The following is a 25,411-nucleotide window of genomic DNA, read 5'->3' on the forward strand; positions in this document are numbered from 1 at the left end:
AGTGGGCCAAAAGTATTATCTGTGGAGATGGTGTCAGGGTTGGAAATAGGACTAGAAAGCTGCATCAGGGAAGAGAGTAGCTCCCAAATATGGGAAAAGTATATAAATATTGTTAACTATAAACTCCTTCAATTTGATCTGGGGTCTATATTCAGTGCAGGAGCCTGTGTAACCTCTGTGTCCCTGTCTGTCTGAGCCCTCATTCTGTGGTCATAGCTAGGAGCATTCTAGGATGCACCCATTGCCAGACCCATCTTCCTCGAGTAGGAGAGGATTTGGGCCCAGCCTCTCTTCAGAGCATGGGGTAGTCCCTACCATTGTTGATCCACATTGAGGGAAAAGCCCTGTAGGGACCCACAAAGGGACCCATTATGTTGTTCCTGATGGAGACAGAAGGTCTTAGGTCATTAGAGTGTGACCTCAGTGCAATGTGACTGGTGCCATATTAGAAGAGATTAGGACACAGACAAGACCATGTAAGAACACAGCAGCAGCCAAAAAGAAAGACCTCAGAAGAAACCAACCTTACAAATGCCTTAGTGTTGGATGTCTTTCCGGGCTAGCATGGGGGTGCCTCTTCCCAGGTGCGTATTCTCTGTGTTGGAGAGAACTCGACCAGAGCCAGCCTGGGCTGCTACTCACTCAGCAATGCAAGGGAGATGACTCAGGAACCAAACATGTGGTGGCGAGACAATGCAATGTCTTTATTGATCAGAGAGCCAAGGCATTTAAAGGTCGGACCCGGGAGTGGCAAGCTGGAAATGGAAATGGCTAGGAAAGGGGTGGAGAAAGGCAAAAAGGGCTGGGAAAGGTAGGAACTTCCTTAGCAACTGTTTCGAGGGTTTTAACTGGTAGCATTAATAATACCCTGCAGGCAGGGAGGGTCTTGAGGGTAGAAAGAAGATAGATCAAAGGAATGGAATGGGTGGGGATCTTTCAGACAAAACAATGATTATGTAGATAAGGGAGCAAGCCATAGTATCAGGAATGCAGGGTGCTTTGTGAGGCAAGGAGTCTGATAAGACGGGGCAAACCTTGGGGGATTGTGTCCCTCCTCACTCGACCTCTCAGAAGAGAGAGACTAACTGAATGCATGTCCCCTCAAGTCAAGCCCTACCAAGCTCAACCACATCGTCACAATTTCTCTACAAGAGATAGCATTCTATCCTAAGGTCATCATGAACTCAAACCAGTTGAGTTATTTTCATAGTGGTTATCACAACCTTCAAAACAAGTAGAGCTCAATATTGGCTGTTTTTGCCTTCGAGCATCGCTCACTTGTGAAATATATAGAATTGAAGTGCATGAACTTGAAGAAGAAAGAGGAGGACAGGAGGAGGAGAAGGAGGAGGAGGAGGAGGAAGAGGAGGAGAAGGGAAAGTCTTAAGACTTTGTAAGAACAGTGGTGGTTATCATGTGGGGGAGAAGGGGGCCTAGAACCTTGATGGTGGATCCAGTGTGGAGCTATACTCCTGGCATCATACAGTGCTGTCCAACTCTATGACATCACTAATAAAGATTGTATTCAATTAAAAAGAGACAATGTTTTCATTGATTTGAAAAGCATCCACAATCTGAGGAAACTATGAATGCCAATGGTCTCCTACCCCTAGAACAATTAAACAGAAACCATGAAAGTTCTCTAAGAACTGCAGAGATCCAAGGAGCCACCAAATGACAGGTTATGCTTTCTTCTGGAGCATACGGTATATATCTTGTGAAACCACAGACTGGAACATGGAAACCAATGTGCAGAAATGCTACTGCTACAAGTAATGCTACTTATATTTTTGAGCTACCTACAGAGATTTCTGATCAGCTTTAAAGATGGTACAGGAAATGCTGTCCTATAGAAAGGGGCTAGACTGTCCCTTTCCCTTCTGATTCTCAGGTATGTGGGCAGTGGGTCTCAGGGACTCCTTGAATTTTTTTTTAATCTTTGATTTTTTTTTTTTATTTAAGAAAGGAGACATTAATAAAACCGTAGGATAGGAGGGGTACAATTCCACACAGTTCCCACCACCCAATCTCCATATCCCATCCCCTCCCCAGTAGCTTTCCCATTCTCTATCCCTCTGGGAGCATGGAACCAGGGTCATTGTGGGTTGCAGAAGGTGGGAGGTCAGGCTTCTGTAATTGCTTCCCCGCTGAACATGGGCATTGACAGGTTGATCCATACTCCCAGTCTGCCTCTCTCTTTCCCTAGTAAGGTAGGTCTCTGGGGAAGCAGAACTCAAGGACTTATTGGTGGGGTATTCAGTCCGGAGAAGCCTGGCCGGCATCCTGATGGCATCTGGAACCTGGTCGCTGAAAAGAGAGTTAACATACAAAGCCAAACAAATTATTGAGCAATCATGGACCCAAAGGTTGGAATAGTGGAGAGGAAGTGTTGGGGGGTACTCACTGCAAACTCTAGTGTACTTCTGCTTTCAGGTATATATTTTGCCTTAGTTTATGAATACGTGTGAACATATGCTCTATCTCATGGAACCTGATCTATATCTAGGTTTTGGGACTTTGTTAGAAAGTGAACCACCTGGTATGGAATTAGAGAATCCTATGAAAGGAAAGGTCTCACCCGAGTAATGAAGCTGAAGGTTGTCATTCCACACGTGAAGTCTCTGGACACAGTTTGAGCTGAAGCATGTTGAGGTGGCAGTCGTTGTGTTGATTAGGTTGTGATCGGCAGATGCAATATTATTTGATATGAATTGGGAGAAGCATGTGGGAAAGTGGTCCCTACCCTAAGGTTCCAGGACTGGGGGAAATATAGGCTCTATAGTGGAAATATGAGGTTTCTGCTGTCTTAGGGTTCAAGAAGACAATGGATACTTATTGTTAACATCACATTATTTGATAATTGTGTTAACTTTGAAAATTCCCTTTGTTAGGGTTTGCTGTATAGTACCCAGTATCTTGTATATAGCTGTGCTACCAGTTGCTTTTGATCTACCTGATCTAGGCTTTTGAGAGAGTCCATATATCAAAGACTCAGCCTATATATTAAAAAGACTCAGTCTGTGTTTTAGAAAGTTTGAGACATACAATCAATTTCCCCCCTCTCATATTAATTAACTAGTGATTTATATGACTACATTTTACTAGGAGTGTTCATAAACACCATTCCCACCACCAAAAGACTGTGTCCCATTCCACCCACCCACCCCCACCCCAACCCCCACCCCCCACTGGCCCAGGAAGCTGCATGTCTACCCCTCACCACAGGGTTTTTACTTTGGTGCCCTACTTTCAATTTTGTCACATCCTGCTTTTAGTTTCCCTTTCTGTTCTTCTTTCTCGACTTCTGTTGATGAGTGGGATCATCCCATACTCATCTTTATCTTTCTGACTTAGCTCACTTAACATAATTCCTTCTAGTTCTGTCCAAGATGGGTCAGAGAAGGTGGGTTCATTGTTCTTAACAGCTGCATAGTATTCCATTGTGTATATATGCCACTTCTTTCTCAGCCACTCACCTGCTGTTGGGCACCTGGGTTGCTTCCAGGTTTTAGCTATTATGAATTGTGCTGCTATGAACATAGGAGTACATACCTCTTTTTGGTTGGGTGTTATGGAGTCCTTGGGGTATCTCCCTGGGAGAGGAATTACTGGATCATATGGAAGGCCCATGTCTAGCTTTCTGAGAGTTTTCCAGACTGCTCTCCACAGAGGCTGTACCAATTTACATTCCCACCAGCAATACAAAAGGGTTCCTCTGTCCCCACAACCTCTCCAGCATTTGTTACTGCTGTCCTTTTTGATGTATGCCATTCTCACAGGAGTGAGGTGGTATCTTAATGTTGTCTTTATTTGCATTTCTCTGACAATCAGCGACCTGGAGGAGTTTTTCATATGTTTGTTAGCCTTTTGGATCTCCTCTGGAGTGAATGTTCTGTTCATATTCTCTGCCCATTTATGGATGGGGTCATTTGTTTTTTTGTTGCTAATTTTCTGAGCTCTTTGTATATTTTGGTGATTAGTCTCTTGTCTGATGTATGGCATGTGAAGATCTCCCATTCTATGAGGGGTCTCTTTGTTTGTGTGATAGTTTCTTTGGCTGTGCAGAAGCTTTTCAATTTGATATAGTCCCATTTGTTTGTTTCTGCTTTAGTCTTCCTTGCAATTGGGTTTGTTTCATCAAAGATGTCCTTGAGGTGTAGGTGGGAAAGTGTTTTACCAATGTTTTCCTCTAAGTATTTGATTGTTTCTGGTCTAACATCCAGGTCTTTAATCCATTTGGAGTTGTTTTTTGTTTCTGGTGAGATGAAGTGGTTCAGTTTCATTCTTCTGCATGTTACAACCCAGTTTTCCCAGAACCATTTATTGAAGAGAGCCTCCTTCTTCCATTTAATACTTTGGGCTCCCTTATCAAAGATTAGATGTCCATAGGTATAGGGATTTAGTTCTGGGCTTTCAATTCTGTTCCACTGGTCTGTGCCTATTTTTGCTCCAGTACCAGGCTGTTTTGATGATGATGGCTTTATAAAAATCTTTGCTTTTGCAATGATAATATTAGTGAGTTTCAGTTTTCCTCCAGTGTTGGCCTATAATGTTGGAGTCTGGCTATTTTCTGTGTCCCCCTGTGCCTGGCTGCTTCTGAGGTGGGTGGAATGAGAACTGGATGGGAGTGTGTGTGAACTAGGGAGATGGGTCCAAGCTGTGGGCAAAGTGGGAGATTGCATAGTTGGCAAGTTTAAATTTGTCTAAAGAAACAGACTTGGAATGGACTGGTAGATGGTAATTAATTCTGCAGTACTTGTGGAGTTTGCCAATTTAACCTTTCAATCCTTTTCTGACTATTTGCCCGGAAGAATACTTCCTAGACTGTGCTCATCATACTTACTTAACATCCTTGCTACTTCTTCTTAGGAATTTGCTATCCCACATCAGGCTAGTCATTGGTGAATGCTGATAAAGATTTCAAGGGAAGATGTAATTCCCCCGTCTAGCCTAACAAAAGAGAGACCGAGGAATTTTATAATGTGAAACTAAGCAGATGGGCCAGGTTCAACAGTTCAATTTCCTCATAATGAGCCTTTTTAGAAATTCTTATGAGGACTGGAGGTAGATAACATAATGGTTATGTAAAAAGACTCATGCCTGAGGCTCCAAATTCCCAGGTTCAATCCCCCAAACCACTATCAGCTAGAGCTGACCAGTGCTCTGATAAAAAAATAAATGAATAAATAAAATAAGAATAAAGAAAGAAAATCTTTTTTTGTTGTTGTTGTCCTCAGGGTTATCTCTGGGGCTCAGTGCCTGCACTATGAATCCACTGCTCCTGGAGTCTGTTTTTTTTTTTTTTTTTTTCCATTTTTGTTGCTTTTGTCCTTACCCTCGTTGTTGTCGTTATTATTGTTGTAGTTATTGATGTCATTGTTGTCAGATAGGACAGAGAGAAGTGGAGAGAGGAGGAGAAGACAGAGAGGGGGAGAGAAAGACAGAGACCTGCAGACCTGTTTCACCGCCTGTGAAGCGACTCCCCCTGCAGGCGGGGAAATCCGGTATCCCTATGCTGGTTCTTGAGCTTCCTGCCATGTGTGCTTAACCCCTGTGCTACCACCTGTCCCCCAGAAAGAAATTCTTATGAGACTAATTGGTGTTTCACCTGACAGAACACATCAGTTGCCTTGTGTGTGGACCCAAGTTTGAGTCTCAGGCCACCACATGGGAGAGAGACACCCCTGGTAGCCATCTTCTCCTGTCTTTTCTTTTTATTTGATAGGACAGAGAGAAGTTGAAAAGGAGGTGAAGATAAAGAGACAGTCTTCTTCTAGCGTTTGCCCTTCTTCCGTAGCCAGTCAACAGTGTCAGGTTGAGCCTGATGTAAAGTTTCGAGACCTCCTTTGAATCTGGAGAGGTGGCAGTCGTTGACTATGTGGGTCATAGTCTGTCTGGAGCCGCAGGGGCAGTTCGGGTCGTCTCTGGCTCCCCGGCGATGGAACATAGCGGCGCACCGGCCATGGCCTGTTCGATAGCGATTGAGGAGGGCCCAGTCATAACGTGCTAGGTCAAAGCCGGGTTGACGCTTGCAGGGGTCTGTGATGAGGTGTTTGTTCTTTACCTCAGCTGACTGCCAGCTCTGTTTCCAAGAGACTGGAACAGAGAAGTTCAGTGTAGGCGTAGGGGACCAGATTGGGTGACGAGACATCAAGCGTTGGACAGGGTGGGCGGAGATATCCGCGTATATTGGCAGGTCCGGTCGAGCGTAGATGTGGGAAATGAACTTAGATGATGCCGCATCCCGACGAATATCTGGCGGGGCGATGTTGCTAAGAACTGGCAGCCATGGAACCGGGGTGGAACGGATGGTTCCAGAAATTATCCTCATGGAGGAATATAATTTGGAATCGACCAAGTGGACATGGGGGCTACGGAACCATACTGGGGCACAGTATTCTGCAGTGGAATAGCATAATGCCAGAGAGGATGATCGTAGTATGGAAGCGCTCGCGCCCCATGAGGAGCTGGCCAGTCTTGCAATGATGTGATTCCTCGTGCCCACCTTTGCTGCAGTTTTTATGAGATGTTCGTGAAATGACAGAGTGCGATCGAGAGTAACGCCAAGATAGACTGGCTGGGCTTCATGCCGGATTCTCGTATCGCCATGCTGCACATTAAGCTCATGCGAGGCCGAGGCATGATGTAGATGGAAAACAGATGATACCGTTTTTGCAGTGCTAGGGATTAGTCGCCATTTTTTACAGTAATCAGATATCAGAGACATGTCTTTCGTGAGTGTTTCCTCGAGGATGTAGAACTTTGATGCCTGAGTTGCACAGCAGATGTCATTGGCATAGATGAACTTCCTTGAAGAAGTTTCTGGGAGGTCATTGATGTAAATATTAAATAGCGTAGGAGCCAGAACAGAGCCCTGGGGGAGGCCACTTGAGACAAGTCTCCATCTGCTAGACTTGTCACCCAGATGCACCCGGAATCTTCTGTTCTGGAGAAGAAACGATATAGTGTTGGCCACCCATGGAGGCAGGCGTCTTGAGATCTTGACTAGGAGACCACGGTGCCAGACCGTGTCATAGGCTGCTGTGAGATCAACAAAGACAGCACCCGTCTTTAAATTCTTCTGGAATCCATTTTCAATGTAAGCTGAGAGGGCCAGGGCTTGTTCGCAGGTAGATCTTCCTGGGCGGAAACCAGCCTGGGCGGGTGATAGGAATTTCTCTGTAAGATGAGAAATACGTGACAGAAGCAGCCTCTCAAGGAGTTTGTAACACACAGAGAGGAGAGAAATTGGTCTATAGCTGGCGACCAGTGTTGGGTCTTTCTTTGGTTTCAAAACCGCTATAATCTTCGCACGACGCCAAACTTTGGGCATAGACTCAGATTCCAAGATGTGGGACAGGAATGAAGCGAGCCACTTCTTTGTCGCGGGGCCCAAGTTAAGAATGAGTTCTGGGGTGATGTTATCATAGCCAGCAGCTGTTCCCGGTTTAACCCTCTTCAAAGCGTCTTCCAGTTCAGACAGTGTAAAGGGAGAGAGTTTTGGAGATGGACAAGATAACCGGAAGTGGGATGACCACTCGTGGGAAATTTTTCTTTTCCAGACTGGGTCGATCTTAGCACAGTGAGGAAAAGAGACACCTGTAGCACTACCTGAAGCTTCCTCCCTGCACGTGAGGAGTATGGGCTTGAACCTGTCTCTGTGCATAGTAACATATGCTATCAGCCAGGCATACTACAGCCAGACCCCCCCAAAACATGCGCTTTCTTCTTCTTTTTTAAATTTATTTATACAAGGGAAACACTGACAAAACCATAGGATAAGAGGGGTACCACTCCACACAATTCCCACCACCAGAACTCCGTATCCCATCCCCTCCCCTGATAGCTTTCCTAGTCTTTAACCCTCTGGGAGTATGGACCCAAGGTCATTGTGGGAGCGCTTTCTTCTAAGATCAGGCGAAAACAGAATTAGCAAGATTGAGGATAATTAGAGAAAACTAGAAGAGAATACTGCCAAAACCAGCTAGCATAGAATATAGAACTGTGGACCAGTAGTGGTATACCTGGTTACGCAAGGGCCCAGGTTCAAGCCTCTGCTCCCCACCAGCAGGGAGAATGCTTCATGAGTGGTGAAGTAGAGCTGAGGGTCTCTCTCTCTCTCTCTCTCTCTCTCTCTCTCCCTCTTTTTAAACATTTATTTTTATTTATTTTAATTTTATTTATTGATTTATTTTTACCAGAGCTCTGGTTTATGGTGGTGTGGGGGATTGAACCTGGGACTTTGGAGCCTCAGGCACAAGAGTCTATTTGCATAATCATTATGCTGTCTACCTTCCCTTTAAGAGTTTCTTTGTATAAGCATTATGCTATCTACCCCAGCTCTGCTTCTCTTCCTCTCTAGCTCACCTCTAACCAATAATAAATTAAATTAAATAATTAAAAAGTATATAGAACAGTTACCCTCTGAGTTTGTTTTATGTTGAACTTAGCTCTGATTTCTGCTCATTTTATGTTGGCTAATACATGCTATGCAAAGTGATAATATTATCAGTTTTTTAAATATTTAAAATGTTTCAGGTTTTTTTTTTTTTAAACTTCTGTCTTTGTTCAGTAAAGGCACTTCAGAAAAACCTGCCCAACTACTGACCACAATGCCCTGACCACAGTGATCGGCTCAGTCAAGTAAGACGAGGGCCCAGGAAATTCAGCTCTCAGACTTGAGTGTTGCAGGGACTACATGCTTCCTTCCTCTTATCTGCCCACCGTGAAGAGCCTGGAAATGGAACCAGTGCAGAGAAACAAACTGAGAGGTGGATATTCATAGCATCATAGGAACCAAGGTTCAAGTTATAGTTATTACTAAATATTTCAGCATAAACTTTTTCTTCTTCTTTCTTTTTTTCTCTCTTCTTTCTTTCTCTCTTTCTTTCTTTCTTTCTTTCTCCCTCTCTTCCTTCCTTCCTTCCTTTCTTTCTCTCTTTCTTTCCTTCTTTCTTTCTTTTCAACTCTGACTTCTGCTGGTGCAGGTCACTGAACCTGGGACTTCGGAACCTCAGGCATGAGAGTCTCTTTGCATAACCATTATGCTATTTATTATTTTTATTTTTATTTTTTTATATTCATTTTATTTATTTTTTCCCTTTTGTTGCCCTTGTTGTTTTATTGTTGTAGTTATTATTGTTGTTGTTGTTGTTGGATAGGACAGAGAGAAATGGAGAGAGGGAGGGGAAGACAGAGAGGAGGAGAGAAAGATAGACACCTGCAGACCTGCTTCACCGCCTGTGAAGCGACTCCCCTGCAGGTGGGGAGCCTGGGTTTGAACCGGGATCCTTATGCCGGTCTTTGTGCTTTGCGCCACCTGCGCTTAGCCCGCTGTACTACAACCCAACTCCCCCATTATGCTATTTATTTACCTCATGCCCCAATAAACTTTCTTAGTACACAACCCAGTTTGGACCATTATTATTTGCTTTCTGTTAAAAAAAAAAAAAGTCCAAAAGCTGATAATAGGTTCAAGAGAAATTGATCAAATTAATGGAAACTGTGAACAAGTAGTCTTGCCAACTCATGGGCTGGTTGGACGATGCAAGACTCCCTAGTCTGAAAAACCAAGCACAAGCGTCTAGCAGAAAGCAAATATCCAGAATGTCGATGATCCTTCTGTACTCCAAGCCTTCTCCATAGCCTCACAAGCTTCAGACAGCACAATTCAAAATTGTTCCCTAAACGTGATTGTGTAGTATCAAGAAAACACTCATTGTCAAATACTTGAATTACTCATCTCTAGACTTCTTACAATTTCCCCCCTCCTTTTAAAGACCAAACTTTACCCCAATTGGTGGTATAGTGGACAGCATGTTGAACTCTCAAGCATGAGGTCTCAAGTTTGATTCCAGGTACCACGTGTGCCAGAGTGATGCTCTCTCTGGGTCTCTCTCTTCCCTCCTCCCCGTGTCTCCTAAATGAATAAGTAAATTAGTCTCTGGGAAGGAGCCAGCTGGTGTTGCGTCTGGTTGGGCACACATTACAGTGCACTAGGATATGGGCTCAAGCGCTTGGGTCCCACCTACAAGGGGAAGCTTCAAGAGCAGTGAAACAGTGTGGCAGGTGTCTCTCTCTCTGTCTTCCTTTCCCTCTCAATTTCTTTCTGTCTCTACACAAAATTAGTTAAATTAAAAATAGTTTTTGTCTAGCATCCTAAATATTTTTCTGGCTGCAACATGCAAAAGCACAAGATTTAAAGCAAATGATTGTTAGATCTGACCTCACAAATACTTAAAATCCTTGAATGTCAAAAACATCACTACAAAGTTATCAAACCTGTTAATTTTGGAAAACTGTCCAATATGTGTAAACAAAAAGCATATTAAAATACACATGATACTACATACATGTCATTAGGAAAAAGATAGATAAACATCACAGTGGGAAAAATGTGTTAAACATGAGCCATTCATTAACAAAAGAACACCTTCCATGTCCATTAATTATAATTTAGTGCCAACAAAATATTCAAAGGCATGTACATTAAACCAATAAAACTATGGTTTTTTATTATAATCTTTACAAGTGAGGGAAAACACAGAGGACCAACCATACCTGTATTTTACTAGCGAAAATATAAATTATTAGGATGACTATTTACAATTTATACAAAACCTTAAAAGATACATGCAACTTTTAGTCCAGTAATTTCACCTCCAAGAACTTTTAATTAGAAATTTGTCAGGATGGGGAGATAACATAACATAATGACTATGTAGGGAGATTTGTATGACAGAAGTGTCAGAGATGCCAGATTCAATCCTCAGCACCACTATAAACCAGAAATGAACAGAGTTCTGGTTAAAAGAGAGAGAGAAAGATGAAAAAAAAGTAAGTTGTCATAAAAATGCACAAATAATCAGAAGCATTACTGTCAATAGACTAAGTATTCTTCTTATGAATGTAAAATTTAGAACCAGATAATTTAAGCTATCATTTGTTTATTGAATTCCTACTTATTAAACGTCAGGTACTGTGTTTTCCACTTCTACTACCTCATTTACTCTTCATTTTATAGATTAAGAACCTGGAATCAAAGACATCAATCATTCTATTCAAGACCATAAAAGTAGAAGTCATCGATTCAGAATTAAACAATTACATTTATTTTCAATTACAATTACAATTTACAATTACAACTACAATTACAATTTACAATTACAACTACAATTTACAATTACAATTTTCAATTACAATTACAATTACATTTATTTCCACTCTCTGTCTGTCTGCCTGCCTATCTATTTATGTATTACTCTACCTATAGGATTTTATACATACTGCAGCTTTTTTTTTTTAATGATACAAAAGAGGGGACATAATATAATAGTTATGCAAAAAGACTTTCATGCTTGAGACTCCAAAGTCCCAGGTTCAATCCCTGCACCAACCTAAGCCAAAGCTGAGCAGTGCTCTGGGAACAAAGGGAACAAAACAAACCAAACAAAAAACGAGAAAGAGGAGGAGGACATATAAAGGAATGAATAACGATATAGGAAATTATTTATAATATGGTGTGTTAACTTAAAAAATCTGACTATACAGTGGTGTAGCCGGCAGAGTGCACACCTTACCCTGCACAACGGTCCCAGTCCAAGCCTTCCCCATCTCTACTTAACTGGGGGAAGCTTCATGAGAAGTGGAGCAGTGCTGCAGATATCTCTCCTATCTCTCTCATCATCTATCAAAAGGGGGGAAGTATTGCCAATGGCAATGGTGGAGTTATTATGTAGGTACTGAGCCTCAGCAATCATTCTGGTGGCAAAAATAGAGTGATTAGAAGACTTTACACATAGAATGTTGTTTTAAACTAAATAAAAGTATATGCTTTTGTTCACAGGAAAAGATTTGCAATAATAAACACCTTTAAAATGGCTCTTAAGGAGCTGGGAAGATGACATAATGGTTATGCAAAATGCTCCTATGCCTAATGCTCCGAGGTCCCAGGTTCAATCCCCTGCACCACCATAAGACAGAGCCAAGAGTGCTCTGTTCTCTGTTACTCTCTTCCTCTCTTTGTATATGTGTCCCTCTCTCTCTTTCTTTCTCTCATTAAAGTAAAAATAAATATAATATGTATTTTTAAAAATGGTTCAATTTGAATGGTAAAATTACAACTTAGAAATTGTCTGCCTGTGAATGAGATCATCCCATATTCATCCTTCTGTTTCTGACTTATTTCGCTTAACATGATTTCTTTTTTTATTTTTAATTTTTAAATATCTTTAAAATATTTATTTATTTATTATTGGATAGAGACAGAAAGAAATTGAGAGGAGTGGAGGAGATAGAGAGGGAGAGAAAGACAGAGAGATACCCGCATGCTGCACCACTTGTGAAGCTCTCCCCCTATAGGCAGGGATCAGGGGCTTGAACCTGGGACCTTGTGCACTGTAATGTGTGCGCTTAACCAGACATGCCACTGCCTGGCCCCCTTAACATGATTTCTTTAAGCTCCATCCAAGATGGGCTGAAAATGATGGTGAAATCACCATTTTTATTATTTTAAAAATATTTATTCATTCATTTATTTTCCTTTTTGTTGCCCTTGTTTTATTGTTGTTCTTATTGATGTCGTTGTTGTTGTATAGGACAGAGAGAAATGGAGAGAGGAGGGGAAGGCAGAGAGGGGGAGAGAAAGAAAGACACTTGCAGACCTGCTTCACCACCTGTGAAGCGACTCCCCTGTAGGTGGGGAGCCGGGGGCTCGAACTGGGATCCTTATGCTGATCCTGGTCCTTGCGCTTTGCGCCAAGTATGCTTAACTCGCCATGCTACCGCCCGAACCCCAGAATATAGCTATTCTAGATGAACTATAAACTGAAGCAGAACTGCCCAGACAATCTGCACATACATCTGTGGAACTAAATTAAGAATCATACTAAGCCACTAGTTTTGTGTGCTTTGTTGTATACCCTTAAAGCTATAATGGCAAAAAAGAAGAAAAAGTTATAATAGCTAACAGTTATGTCTCCCACTGTACCTCACCCCCCAATCATAGGATTCCCACAGGTCTTGCCAGATTTATCTCTCTGTAAGATCTTCTTGCATGACATTATCGTTGGTTGATTCAGAGGCTGACTGGGCTAGTTAGAATTCTTTTAATATTTTGAACTTGAAAGAAAGATTAATCCCCCCAATAAAATGTTTTCTATCAGAGAGAGAGAGAGAGAGAGAATATGGGCTTTTATCATTAATCATGCTGGCCCCTATCAGGATAAAGTGAATTTTCAGTGACTTATACTCAGGCGGTAGAGGGCCCCCAGCCCTTTCAGAGCCCTTTATTTTGGTGTAATACACCCCAGTTCAAGTTTTACTTTGTGTTTCACCTTTCTAGTCATTTTATTTTATTTTATTTTATTTTATTTTATTTTATTGCCTCCAGGGTTATCGCTGGGGTTTGGTGCCAGCACTATGAATCTACTCCTCCTGGAGGCCATTTTCCCCCTTTTGTTGCCCTTGTTGTGGTTGTTATTGTTATTATAGCTGTTGTTGAATAGGTCAGAGAGAAATGGAGAGAGGAGGGGAAGACAGAGAGGGGGGAGAGAAAGACAGACACCTGCAGACCTGCTTCACTGCCTGTGAAGCGACTCCCCTGCAGGTGGGGAGCCGGGGGCTGGAACCAGGATCCTTAAACCAGTCCTTGCATTTTGTGCCATGTGTGCTTAACCCACTGCGCTACGGCCCAGGCCCTCCCTTTTCTATTTTTATTTCTCAACTTCTGCCATTTTTTTTTTTATCACCAAGTTTATCTGTGAGGCTTAGTTCTTAAGTTCTCTGAAATAATAAACTCCCTCTGTTTGGCTAGGCAATATTGGCTGAGTTTTGTTCCTTAAAATTGGCCACTTTGGGAGTTGGGCGGTAATGCAGTGGGTTAAGCGCCTGTGGCGTAAAGCACAAGGACAGTCGGAAGGATCCTGGTTCGAGCCCCCAGCTCCCCACCTGCAGGGGAGTCGCTTCACAGACAGTGAAGTAAGTCTGCAGGTGTCTATCTTTTTCTCCCCTTCTCTGTCTTCCCCTCCTCTCTCCATTTCTCTCTGTCCTATCCAACAACAATGACATCAGTAACAACAGCAATAACAACTACAACAATAAAACAACAAAGGCAACAAAAGGGAATAAATAAATAAATACAAAATTAAAAAAAAATTGGCCACTTAAAAAAATGTGGTAAAAAACATATACAGGGCCAGGTGGTGGAGCATCTGGTTGAGCACATATGTTATAATGCGTAAGGACCCAGGTTCAAGCCCCTGGTCCCCACCTGCAGGGGAAAAACTTTGTGAGTGGTGAAGCAGTGCTGCAGGTATCTCTCTGTCTCTTTCCTTCTCTATCACCTCCTCTCCCAATTTCTAGTTGTCTCTGTCCAATAAATAAATAAAGATAATAAAAATGTTTTAATAAAACACATGCACACTATCTGTCATTTTAAGCATATATATCTGTGCAACGCAGCAGTATAAATTACATACATGGACTAGTGTCATGGTTGCACAAAAGCCTCAGGCCTAAGGTGCCCAGCCACCAGATGCCAGAGCACTTCACCGTGTGCAAGGATCCAGGCTTCAAACTCCTGATCCCACAAGTGTATCCCTAAACAACCGAGTCCCAGCAACAACCCTGATGGCTATTTACAAAAAAAACTATATACAGCTTGTTGTGGAACATAACTATAGAACTTTTTCATCTTGCTAACCTGATATGCTAGATTCATTGAATTCTAACCTTTTGTTTGCACTTCCTTCTCTTTTTTTTAATTAATTATTTTTTATTTTCCCTTTTGTTGCCCTTGTTGTTTAACATTGTTGTGGTTATTGATGTCATTGTTGTTGGATAGGAAAGAGAGAAATGGAGAGAGGAGGGGGGAAGACAGAGAGAGGGAGAGAAAGACAGACACCTGTAGACATGCTTCACTGCCTATAAAGCGACTCCCCTGCAGATGGGGAGCCAGGGGCTCAAACCGGGATCCTTTATGCTTTGTACCACGTGTGCTTAGCCTGCTGCACTACTGCCAGACTCCCTTGCACTTCCTTCTTGCCCTTGAAGATCACTACCTGTTTCTACAAGTTTACTACTTTAGAATATGATATTAATGAAAAACAGAATCATTTGTATAACTAAGACAAAGTTATAGAAGACAACATTTTTTTTTATTGATTTAATAATGATAGACAAGACCATAGGATAAGAATGGTACAATTCCACACAATTCCCACCACCAGAGTTCTTCATCCCACTCCCTCCTTTGAAAGCTTTCCTATTCTTTATCACACTGGGCTTATGGACCCAGGGTCATTATGGGGTGCAGAAGATGGGAGGTCTGGCTTCTGTAATGGCTTCTCTGCTGGGCCTGGGCATTGGCAGGTCGATCCATACTCCCAGGCTGGAAGACAAAATTGTTTCATTATCGACTTACAGTCAGTCAATGAGAGAGTGTCTGTGAAGCTGCTCATGAAAGTGAACATATCGAGAGAGTCGTTCATCTAGTGCAGAATGGCCCAGGTACACGCTCATCACTGCTCAGCATGCCATTCACTCACTTGGTGATCAGACACAGCGCTAAAAGGAAGACTGCATCATAATAAATAGCCAGAATATCAATAAGATGTCATAATTTGCAGGTCCGCTGGTGAAACGTTTGGGAGGCTGAAGACATGGCGTTTGATACCTACATTCAAATGAAAGCATGAGGGTGTAACTGCATGGGAGATAATGATCCTCAGTGATCCCCATCCCCTCTGCTCCTCCTCTCCAAGGGCAAAGTCTGAGACCACAAGAACTTTGGCTGCTATGACTGACAACTAGAAAAAGCATCATTTCACTCGGTGCCGACACTCTGAGGCCAGTGCTCCTGATGGTCATTTTTTTCCCATTTTATTGGATAGGACAGAGAGAAATTGAGAGAGATGGGGAGATAGAGAGGGAGAGAGAAAGATAGACACCTGCAGACCTGCTTCACAGCTTGTGAAATGTTCCTGTTGCAGATGGGGAGCAGGGGCTCGAACCCAGATCTCTGAGTGGATCCTTGTGGCAAGTACTGTGCGTGCTTGACCAGGTGCACCACTGCCCTCCCACCGGTTCACTTTCCTTTATAAACCACAAATCCCAGACAGAGAATAAGATGTTTATAAAATGGGTACAGATATTTCCTGACTGACTGAAATTCAAAGTAGCTGAGCAAAGGTACTTTCATTGTCCCAGGCTGCTGATCCAAAGCCAGTAGTTCCACTTTTATTTGGTAATTCACAGCCCTTTCTACCCAGAATAAAGCACACTAAGATTTGGGATGAGGAGAAACAGGTTTATTTTATTATTATTATTATTATTGAAATAAGATAATGACTACTGTGAACCAAACCCTTTCTCAGAAAAGTCACATTTAGGAAAGATCATATCTGAAAATTGTGAAGCCAAGACCAGGCGGTGGCGCACTGGGTTAAGCGCACATAGTATGAAGCGCAAGGACCCATGCAAAGATCCTGGTTCAAGCCCCAGCTCCCACCTGTAGGGGGTGGAGGAACGCTTCACAAGCAGTGAAGAAGGTCTGCAGATGTCTGTCTTTCTCTCTCTCCCTCTATCTTTCCCTCTTGTTTCAACTTCTCTCTGTCCTATCAAAAAAAAAAAAGGCCACAGGAGCAGTGCATTAGTAGTGTAGGCACTGAGCCTTGGAGGCAAAAGAGAGAGAGAGAGAAAGAGAAAGAAAGAAAGAAAGAAAGAAAGAAAGAAAGAAAGAAAAAAGGAAAGATGGAAGGAAGGAAGGGAGAAAGAGAAAAAGTGAAAAAAACAGAGAACTTGGAAAGTTACTTCCTTTAAAGCATGCATGCAGTTTCCAAGAGCCACAGCAGCATGTGGAAGGGCTTTATTCCACCTCTATTTCTAGGCTTTCCTAAACTGCTAACAAGCACACAGGAAACAAGATCAAGTCACCTTTACTGCACACCTCACAGGAAATGGCTACGATTCAGCCTATGTCACTCTTTCCTCCTGCAGACCTGAAGGAGCTATCAGGTGCTCGATGCTGACAAGAACCAAGCAGCTGCTGCAGGCACCAGCCCCTGGAAGAGATGACATGATTTATGGCATTTATTTCTCTTCAGTCTACATAATTCATTGTGAATAGTAAACTGCTAATTCAGTGGTTGAGAAAAATTAGTAAGATGACACCTCATTCATCCTCTAGATAATTAAAGCTTATAACTTCAAGAACACAAAGCCATAAAAAGAAGTTCACTATTTTTTATCAAAATGATTATGAAATGAATACTATTTTCTCACATCTTCTTATGTAATGACTTTGGAAATGAGATTGCAGTGCTGGAAATGTTTCAGAGTTGTGAGTGTTGAAAGCTATCTAGGTCAGATTCAGGTCTTGAATCAGGCTCTACTGATGAAGCAGAGTGAATGTGGCAGGTGCTGGGTGCTGGTACACCCAACAGAGCACACACGTCCCCATGAGCAAGGGCCCCGAGTTCAAGACCCTAGTTTCCACCTTTGGGGAAAGCTATGCTACACATGCCTCTTTACCTCTACTTTCCCTCTCTGTCCCCTTCCCTCTCCACTTCTCAGCCTCTCTACCCCAAAAGCAAAAGGAGTGCATGGCTGAATATGGCTGAATATGGCAGGATACACACCCGCAGCAATAGGATGGCATGACAGCAGCGTCATTTGAAAGAGAGGTGCTGATAAATGTCTGTCAAAGTCACAACTGCCAGACTAAAGAAAAATAGTCAGGAGATGAGTTTGAGTGACTTCCCCAGACCTAGTGAACTCTGTCCTCCAGGAGTTGGCACTCAGGGCTGAAACTTGCAAGAACGAGTCTGAAACTTCTGGAATATTCCTTTGGGCACAGTTTTTGTACTTTTTCACTAGCATTTTAATCTTTTGCATTATGATTTATATATACATTTTTTTTTTTTTGCTGTAGTTTTTCAATGGGTCTGCTCTGCTCTAGGTCAACTTCTTCAAACAGCAAAAGAGAGATGGAAAGAACGGAGTATCAAGATTCTCCCAGTCCATGGGCACCAGGTCGAAACTTGGGTCATGACCAAAGCAAAGCGGTCGTCCTCCTGAGTGGTTTATATTGCCGGCCCATTATGTCTTGAATGCTTTAGGGCAAGTTTAAATTGGGCTGCGCTGGATAGCAACATGCCAACCCCACCTCATGTAACAAGGCCAAGCTGCTGGATCTGGATGGCTTTTGACTAGCAAAGGAAGTTAAATCTCTTTCAAAGGATATGTAGTTTTTACATTTTTAAAAATGTTTTGTTGAGAGAGAGAGAGAGAAAGAGAGAGAGAGTTAGCCTAGAATGCTTAATGTTTTTTAAGGAATGCCACGTTCAGGTGGGAAGATGTAGGATGTTTTTGTGGGGGAGGGAAGACTTACATGGCTGCCAACCTTGTGAGATTCATGTGTCCCCCTGTGCTCAACCCCTCTGTAGAGAGAGAGACTTACCTGGAGGGACTCATCTCATAGGTTCAGCTCTGCCAGGCTCCACCATCTCCTCAAAATATTTCTACATCTTTCCTTATCTTTCTATCTAGTCATCTCATTAAGATGGTTCAATGTCTGGAGGGGATTCTACTTCCGGAGGCGGAGCTACGAGCAGCAGATCGCTTTCTCTCCTCTCCTCTCCTCTCCCGGATCAACTAGGAATACCAAAGGAGACCACCCGGACCGAAACAAGACAGGACTAGAATGACCACAGAAACCCAGTAAATCACCCGTGAGTACAAACACACGTGGCTGGTGACAGAGAGGAGAGAGGGGCCTAAGGAGAGATTAAGTGGCTGCTAACAGTTCAGCAGTTTATCAGTGGAGACACCACCTCCAGTCTGCTCCACAACAAGGGGACAGCTGAAGGGAGGAGAGGACTCCCCAGAGACTCACCAAGTGCAACTCTGAGTCTCCATTGCTACTACCCTCAGAATCTGGAGCAGCAACAGGGAGGGACACCAGGGTACAGAGATCTAACCGGGAAACTCAGGAGAAGACCTATACCTCGGTGGCATAGCTGAGGGGCTGTGAAAGTCTCTTTGCATAACCACTGGATTATCTCTGCCACACCCTGCTTTATCTCTTGGTCAGGAGTCAGTGATTAAGCCAAGAAGCCTATTGATAGTTTAAAAGATGGTTCAATGTCTGTAAAAGACTATTCCTCTGTGACAGAGGAATAGTAGTGTAGGGGTGAGCAGAAACCTTTTGGGCATAAACCTGAATGTTATAACAAAACAGGAAGGAACAAGTAGGGGAGCAGTAAGAGCCAGTGTGATGCCAGGGGAAGGCTTGGTACGCAAAGGGGCATTTCCTGCCTCTGGGGGTGTCCCCTGCCTCTGGAGGCAGGGCTTAGTAATGGGGGGGGGGTTCTGCCTCTGGGAGCATCTCTTGCCTCTGGGGGCAAGGCCTAGTAATGAGGAGGCATTTTCTGCCTCAAAGGGCAGGGCCTGCAGGCAGGAGGGTGTGTTCGCCAAGCAAAGGGGCGGTTTGGCATTGTACAGTCCCCAAGGCAACTGGCTGCAAGGTCCATGAACTAGTGCGGGTCAGTCTTTGAAAACCCAGCAGCGTGAAGGGAAGGAAGCTGCTGTAAAATTGTGTAAAGTGTCCAGTGGGTGTACCAACAAGTCCGATAGAAGTCTCAGCCCAATGCAGATGACCAGGAGAAATGCCAGGGGATGAAACGCTGCATGTCTATCTCCATGGGGAAGGTCAGCCACCGGAATTCTGCTTTACTGTAGAGAGTGGGCTGGAACCACAAAAGCATGACAGGCAAAGCAGAAGCAGGAAGGGCAGACAGGCAATAAGAAAGTTCTTGGAGTCTGTGAATCAGGTTCTTCAGATCGTGTCAGGTGACATCTTGGGTTTTGGGGAGTGTGCCACTGTAGTCGTGCTGTCTAGTGGGCGATGTCAGAGTATGCAGGGGTCCAGATGGTTTTTCCCTGTATTCCTGTGAAAGAAAACAAGCAATCTGTTTCCTGTGGTTAGCAGGGCATCTGATTTGAATTTTTTTATAGAAAAAGAGGTTTGGTGCCTTAGCCAACTGAATATTGGGGGGATGTATCTCCCCTTATTTCTTTTTTTACTTAATTGCGCCTGGGCGTTTGGTGGGCCTCCACAACAACCATTTGTCTTTGGGGGTAGTAAGGGATGTCTGTGGCATGTATGATGTTATAAAGGGAAACATCTTTAAATTGTTGGCTGACAAAGGCAGGCCTATAGTGGCAGGACGAGATACACCAGTTAAGTGTAGAAAAATATGTGAATGTAGTTAATTTACATAAGTTGTATATGGAGGAACTTCTTATAGTTTAATACCTTACCATATGAACAGATGCTTCTTCATGTGAAGGCTTGACAGCTGTAATCACTTACTTGTGAAAAAAAAATAAAACTTGTAACAAGTTAGAAGTTTACTATAATTGATAACTTGATGATTATAATTGATTTAAGTATCTTTGTAATTTTGGAAGGTCTTTCTCGTATAATTTTAAGGCTGTTTAACCAATTTAAGCGCAATAAAATTTGGTAAGGCAAAGAACCATTTCTAGAGCCTCAGGCATGAGAATCATTAGCATAACCATTGTGTGATCTATCATTTGCCTGGGCTGGTTCTACCTCTAATTGAGAAGGTATTTGAGAGCTTTACATATCAATAACATCTTTCTATCTTTTGTTACACCTATTTAAGATGGAGACACACCCTAGGTGTGCGCAGGATTTTCAGAACAATTTTAGTTGAAATATATTGATTTTTAACTAATTTTTACCTCAGACTTTAAAAGCAAATTAATTTTACCTTTATGAGCATTATGTTGAAAACTCTTTTATTTAACTTTGCCTGGTAAGAATGTAGCCTTAAAGTTACATTTTTTAACCTTAAAGTTAATGTTTATCAAACTTTAAACACACACATAAACATGGTCTTTAATACACAAGAGGAGAAAAACTTTTGTTACAAAGACATGTCATTTTAAACACAAATTTAGATCTGTACTGTCCTAGTTGAACATTTCTACTCACATGGTTTAAGACTAAAACGTTTTATATTTATTCTAAGACTTAAAAAAATATCAGAAGAGGAGAAAAACGATTTTTGTACTGTTTTTTTGGATGCCTCTAGAAACCATGGCTGCGTCTAGCTTTTTTTTTTTTTTTTTTTAAATAAAGTCAATTAAGTTTCAGAATACTCAGGGCAAGGTTGTACAAAAATTCTGTCATTCAAATCATTGTCTTAAAAAACACTACTGAAAGCAGAGGTGTTAGACAGCAAGCAGGCTTAAGATATTTAGAGAGAGTGAGGGGGGAAGAGAGAAATGGTAGGGAGGTTTTGTTTTTGGGCTCTGTGAAATAATGTTTTTAGATTTTGCCATTTTGTATTATGAGTCCTGGAGGACGTCCTGCCTCTGGGAAAAGTGGCAGGGGGAGGGGCCACAGAAGCTGTGGTGGCAGCCAAAGACGTGTCTGCCGAAATAGGAGCCTCTGGGTGACAGCCTCATGCTTGGTTAGATTAGGGCTGTTTTTCAGGTTAGAGTCAATGCTTCTTGCAGGAGACATGGGAGGGGACCCCACACATCTCCCAAGTGCTATGATCACAGTCAAGAGAAAGCAGGGTGTGGCCCAGAGCAAAATGTTCCAGAGACAGAGAAACTGTCTCATGAAGAAAGAGTAGAGGCTTTGGGAAACCTCTTCACAAGTAGAAAGACAACCCATAGTGGATAGGTAGCCAAACGGCTTTACTTATCTGCAGGATGGGCTGGTTAGGTCCCATGTTGGTGCACCGGCGCCTGTTTGGGCGCCTGGTGTCGGCTGCGATGCATAGGAAAGAGAGAGAGAGAGGAGATCCAGAGTGGAGAGGTAACGCAATTCTTTATTCGCATGGGCACATCAGAGTTTGGTGAGAGCGCAGTGGTTTGGGCCACATGGAGCTAGCCAAAATGGCTGCCTGGCACAGCAACCATCCCTGCATCTAATCACTGAAGTGAAAAGAGGGCAAGAGTGAGTGGGCAAGAGAGTGGGCAAGAGAGAGAGGGGTGGAAGAATAAGGGCTTTATAGGGCAAAAACCGGGAGTGACGAGCCGGGACAGGATTGGTTGGGAAGGGCACTTCAAGAATATCGTATTAACTCTTGCGGGAACTGGCACTAGCTTGAGGGGACAACATGGCGGAACAGGTGCTCTGAGAATGTCCCAACTCTCTTGGGAACTGGCACTAGCTTAAGGGGACATCTGCACAGCACAAGATTATAAGATAACAGGGGTATATTCCATACCACAACCATAGCCAGAGTTCTGTGCCTCTAAACCCCCAAAATAATCTATATATTTCTTTCAACATCTTAGAAACAGGTTGGCTACTTCTTTCTTCTTCTCAAGTTCATGTGATTCACCTTTCTGTATTGCACAAATGGAGGAAAGCATCTGGGGGTTGTCTCTCATCTACATAGGATGTTTTCTGTAGCTGCTCCTCATCACGCTAGAACTGTGTATTGGCGAATTTACGGAGCAGCTAACATATCTTTGTAGCTGCCCCATATCACACTAGAACTGTGTATTGGCGAATTTACGGAGCAGCTAACATATCTTTGTAGCTGACCCTCATTGCACTAGAACTGTGTATTGGCGAATTTACGGAGCAGCTAACATATCTTTGTAGCTGACCCTCATTGCACTAGAACTGTGTATTGGAGAATTTATGGAGCAGCTAACATATCTTTGTGAACTCCCAGCACTTTGTCTTCATTTTGTAGATCTGCGCCACACACGCCCGGTACCTCTTCTTACCCTTGGTCAAGAACATTTTTCTGGTCTGTCCATGCACTTCCTACACTGTTCTGGAGGTGCTTTTAGTCTAGGCTTAGTTTTAACACTAATGACAAGATGAAATCTTACAGGTTCAAATTTTGTAGCTTAAATTTCTTATTTATTTATTTATAAAACAGAAACATTGACAAAACCATAGGATAAAAGCAGTAAATTTCCACATATTGCCCATGCCCAGAGCTCCATATCCCATCCCCTCCCCTGATAGCTTTCCTAGTCTTTATCCCTCTGGGAGCATGGACCCAGGGTCATTGTGGGATGCAGAAGGTGGAAGGTCTGGCTTCTGTCATTGCTTCCCTCCTGAACATGGGCGTTGGCAGGTGGATCTATACTCCCAGTCTGCCTCTCTCTCTCTTTCCCTAGTGGGGTGGGGATCTGATGAGGTGGGGCTCCAAGACATATGGTGGCGTTGTCTGCCCAGGGAGTCAGGTTGCCATCATGGTAGCATCTGGAACCTGGTGGTCTCTCCCATGATTCCCAGGTTGAAAGCCGTTTCCTTGTAGAGCTCACACCACATGTTGTCTCCAAGCTGCCATCTTGGCTCTGCCCCCTAAATATCTTTTTTATCGTTATCTTTATTTATTTATTGGATAGCAACAGCCAGAAATCAAGAGGGAAGAGGGTGAGAGAGAGAGAGAAAGAGAGAGAGACACCTGCAATCCTGCTTCACCATTTGCAAAGTTTTCCCTCTGCAGGTGGGAATCAGGGCTTCACACCCAAGTCCTTGCACTCTGGAACATGTGCGCTCAAACAGGTGCACCACCACCTGGTCCCAATTTCCAGCTTAAATTTCTGCCCCTGTGTTTATCAGTGCTTATATTAGCCAGTTAGTCAGTTCATGTCGGGTGTCTCTTCAAATCAACATGCCCAGGATATAATTGTCTAGTTACCCCAAATCTTCATCTGCACTATTCCAGCCTTTAGGTTCATGATTAGTAAACAATTTGTTTGGCTTTATATACTAACTTTTTTTTTTCAGCCACCAGGTTCCACCATGGTGCCAACTGGACTTCCCTGGGCAGATGACTCCACCAATGTGTCCTGGAGCCCTGCTTCCTCGGAGCCCTGCTTCCTCAGACCCCTGCTCCACTGGGGAAAGAGAGAGAGAGGCTAGGAATATGGATCGACCTGCCAACACACAAATTCAGCGGGGAAGCAACTACAGAAGCCAGACCTTCCACCTTCTGCATCCCATAATGTACCTCATAATGGGTCCATAGGGATAAAGACTAGGAAAGCTATCAGGAGAGGGGATGGGACATGGAGTTCTGCTGGTGGGAGTGGTGTCAAGTTGTACCCCTCTTATCCTATGGTTTTGCCAGTGTTTATTTTTGTAAATAAAAATTGAAAAAAGAAAAAGAAAAAAGAATAACTTTTAAACAACAAAAAAATGATTCTCTAGTTCCCTACCATTGCTCCATGTTTTCTATGTCATTAGCTTCTGAGTCAGTAAAAACAGCCACCAAGTTCATTCTTTGTGGTCCTAGATCCATTACCTCCCAGAAAAGCCAGAGTTCACCATTCTTTGTTACTCTTAGTAACCTGTCCAGCCTGCTTCCACATGGTTCTCAATTCTCTCTCCTCCTTTCAGTTCTTCCTGCTCAAGTTTTCTCTAAGCTCTCATCAGCTTTTGATTTTCCGTTGCTTCCTCATATACCTCCTCATCTTCAGTTTTGCACCTAATAATTAGAATTGTGATCTCCCTAAATTCTAGTCTGTGTTTAATAATATTTGGGATCTCTTAACAGTCTCTCTCTCTTTCTCTCTCTCACGTCGTTGAGTGAGTAGCAGCCTAGGCTGGCACCAGTTGCATTCTCTCCAACCCAGAGAGTATGCGCCCGAGAAGAGGCACCCTGACACCAGCCCAGCACCTATATATTCTATTTTCTCCATGTGAAATGTTTCATACACCTCTCTTATAAGACTTGGATAATTATCACTAACAATTAAGCCTTAACTGATAGACATTTCTTCTGAGAGTTCTTCAAAGACATTCGTTCATATATTCCAATGTTTCTCAATCCTGGCTGCACATTACAATCACCTGGGAAGTCTGATGCTCAGACTTCATGCAGAAATTCTGATTGTGTTTTCTAGAATGAATGTAAGCATAAGAATACTTTAAGTGTCCTCACCAGAAAACTCCAATATGCCATGTACTAAAGATATACAAATCGAAAAGATGGCATGAGACTTCTAACCTGAAGATGTTCTCTGTAATGTGCAGGGTGGGGTTGTTAGTCCACCACAAACAGGCCCAAATGGTTGAGCCCCATCATACTTCCTTATCTGATATTCATTCATCTGGTCAGTATCTTTTCTCTGTCATCTGAAGCTTTTTATTACAGTAGAGACTACTGGATTAATTCATAGTCGTTTGTCAGTTTTGCTGATGCAACTCTTGTCTGAGCCTCATGGGGAGAAAAGAGATTGAATCCTTACTTTCCCTTTTTAAAACTTTACCATTTTATTAGGGAAATCAAGACTCACCAGAATTTATGGTCACACAAGTAGGATAATTTACTATCACCAGAATTTATGGTCACACAAGTAGGATAATTTACTATCTCTACGTGGTAGGTGTCTGAACACT

The 25,411-nt window shown here is 42.8% G+C and overlaps 1 long non-coding RNA gene across 1 annotated transcript in view; it reads right to left on the bottom strand.

Annotated features, from left to right (window-relative positions):
* Positions 1-15,215: 15,215 nt before the first annotated feature.
* Positions 15,216-25,411, bottom strand: part of LOC132542964 (uncharacterized) — a 67,344-nt gene continuing 57,148 nt past the window's right edge. Inside the window, exon 3 of the long non-coding RNA XR_009553933.1 lies at positions 15,216-15,388. This is a non-coding gene — a long non-coding RNA (uncharacterized LOC132542964). The remainder of the gene's footprint in view (positions 15,389-25,411) is intronic.

Source organism: Erinaceus europaeus, chromosome 13 (assembly GCF_950295315.1).
Source record: "Erinaceus europaeus chromosome 13, mEriEur2.1, whole genome shotgun sequence".
NCBI lineage: Eukaryota > Metazoa > Chordata > Mammalia > Eulipotyphla > Erinaceidae > Erinaceus > Erinaceus europaeus.